General features: G+C 48.1%; 1 pseudogene; it reads right to left on the bottom strand.

The window, feature by feature from the left end:
• Positions 1-363: 363 nt before the first annotated feature.
• Positions 364-1999, bottom strand: LOC123096673 (silicon efflux transporter LSI2-like; annotated as a pseudogene).
• Between the last annotated feature and the right edge of the window lie 1006 nt (positions 2000-3005).

Raw genomic sequence — 3005 nt, 5'->3', positions numbered from 1 at the left:
TGATGATGTATAGTACCATACTATCAACTCTATAGTCCTACTGAGAACCAACTACCAAGTGGTCCCAAGAACTACACACATTGGTGATGCGTGCAGTTTATGTACCTCAAGTAGTTTACGGATCCTAATGAAATATCTACTACAATTAGTGAATCTGAGTTCTTAGTTCTTATCATATGTCCATTCACACAGATTACTACTTGAGAGCATATTCATACAAGAGAGGGAGGGAGGGAGGTTGGGACATATACATCTCATCTCGAGTGCCCAGCTCATGGACAACTAGGAATAGAAGGGGCAGTCGATCGTATCTCACAACAAGGTTGGAAGGGGTTGTCCTTGAAGAGGTGAATAGTGACGACCTCATCGACCAACAGCTTCTATGTCATGACGATGATACAGACGTGCCACCCATCGCCACCCATGGACGACCATGCTCATGGTGCTGGGGGCCATTGTGGCATGAACCAATGCCCGGTGCGCCTGCTCGCACACGATCAGGTTCACCGCCGACCTCAGAAGGGACAGGTTGCCGGCCACCGTGCTCACCCATGCCAGGATCAGCCACGTGTTGGTGTCCGCCGCGGGGGAGATCTCCGCCACCGAGACCACCACCCGTGCATCGAGCATCAGGACTGTAATGAAGCACAAACACAGTGCATGGTCTATCAGTAGCATGTTTGGTATGTTTGTGGTGCGGGGAATTTGGCATGTCAGTTGGTCCTATTGTTCTTTAGTAGAATGAATGATTGGCTGATCTGATACAAGTTAGGACCTGACATTCTGGATAGCATCTAAAACATTCGGAAATAATTGCACAACTATTCCAAAAATTAATCGTGCCATTGTTTGGTGTCCCTGATTATTGATGTCTGATTAATTATAGTTTGGAAGCATCTATGAATTTTGCCCAAAAATAGATGAAATTCACTCTATTTTCCATACATTATGACAAATGGCGTCGAAATGGCAGCAGGGCATGTATTTCATGCAATGACGGGGAAGGGGAGAGGAACTAACCTGTCGGGACATTCAACACGACATTGGACAGGAGAAGGATCACCAGAGCGAGGATGACCACCTTGGTTGGCGTGTCAATCCGTGTGTAGGGCTCCATGAACTCCCAGAACATGCTGGGAATGCCGGTTTTGTTGAAGCCGTCCACGGTGATGAACATCCCACAGAAGAAGAGCAGCAGTGGTAGGAGACCTGAAATTTGTTTCTCAGTGGCACCATAGTAAGCAATGGTGGATGTGAGTTTTAGTTTCAGAAAGAACAGACTGACAATCTAATTTGCTATGAACAATCAATCTAAAGGAGAAATCTAATTTGTTGTAAAAAGTTCAAATTGGATCAAATCATTTGAATTATTTCAATTTTGAAATAAAATCCTTCAAGATGGGAACTGATGAATTCATTTTGCAGACTTGTTGGTTCAGTTAAATTATAGACGGACACCTGCTGGTTCAGTTAAGTGTAAACGGACGGACAGACAGACAATTACCTTCTCGAGGCAAGGCGGGCGTCCTTGAAGTCGAGGACGATGAGCGCGAGGGCGGCGGTAATGGCGCTCCAGGACATGTTGAGGTCGTCAAGCACCTTGGCGTCACCGTTGATGGAGGCAGGCTTCACCGGGTGGCAGCAGTGCGCGTCGCAACTGGCCGCGTCGGGAAGAACGGAGCCGTCCGGGCGGCGCGGGTGGGACATGGTGGTCGGCGAGAAGCGGTGCAAGGTGACATCGTCCTCGTCGATGAGCTCGACGGCAAGCGCGTGGTGGAAAGAAGACACGTCGAGCACTTGTCGTCCGACAGCTCCCCCAAAAGAGACAGAGCAGAATGGCAACGTTGACGATGACGCCGAGGAGCGTGGCCGACAGGATGACGAAGACGAAGTCGCCAAAGAAGATGTCGCTCTACATAGGAATGCCGAGGTTTTGTGGGTTGCCGATGGGGGTCGCCGCCGAGCCGATATTCACCAACGAGGCGAGCGCGAGGAGGAATCAGATCACGGCGCTCCCAAATCCGGACCAGGCCGGCGAGCCACGGGGTTCAGGAGTGGAAGGGGGAGGGTGCAGGGTGGGATGCAGGAGCTTCGAGAGGGATCTAGAGGAGCTTGAACCCTGGGGCGAGGGTGAGAGAGATCTATGGGAGGGTGAGGTGAGGAGGATCTCGACCTCGTCTACGGTGAGGGTCGTTGACGGTGGGGGTGGGGTGGGGGCGGCGACGGATCGAGATCTGAGGGAGGGAAAGGGCGGCGGTTGTGGGTGCATAGGAGAGGGGGGGCGAGAGGAGCAGTGCGGGTTGTGTTAGGGCTACGTGGGTGAGACGGTGAGGGGTGAAGGCTGCCATTGGATCCGGGACGATCGGACGGTGTTTGGTGCTCAATCCGCGTGACATGCTCATAGACGAATCAGAACGTAGTACACAGTTTGATGATATTATAACCATCTAAATTGGTCGTAAATCGATTAAATAGGGTGCTAAATCATGTCACTATTTTTTGAGTACCCAAAATCAGTTTTTTTGAAGAACGTAGCAAATAGTTATGGCCAAAATGGACCAAATATATTTTCTAAAATACTAGGCCATATTTAATGTACAATTGACAAATGGTTAGGTGTCAAAAGCTTTTGATCCACTGCTCGTGAAAAATAAAAAAATTCTGCCAATTCAGAAGAAAGCGGGTCAATTTGAACTACAATTGCCTCATAGTTTGCTCTTTATTTTTTCCAAAAATCAATTCTAGGTACATAAGTATCTATTTAATCAGAGGTACTCCTAAAGTTTTGCAAGATTCAACGCCTAGCTACGAACGGTCATGCCCGCCGTTTTGACAGCATTTCGAAACGGGATAAGATATTCAAAAAAAATAAAACCTTGGCATTGTGTCATTATATGTGACCTAGTTTCCAGGAAAAAATAACAAACTTGGACTACAAACAATGTCTTTAAAAAGTGTTCTCAGAAACGAGCTATCTTGTATGAAGTTCCATGGCTTTAAGGCAA

Source organism: Triticum aestivum, chromosome 4D (genome assembly GCF_018294505.1).
Source record: "Triticum aestivum cultivar Chinese Spring chromosome 4D, IWGSC CS RefSeq v2.1, whole genome shotgun sequence".
NCBI lineage: Eukaryota > Viridiplantae > Streptophyta > Magnoliopsida > Poales > Poaceae > Triticum > Triticum aestivum.
Note: the sequence above shows the minus strand (reverse complement) of the source record. Positions and strands in the feature narration are given on the sequence as shown.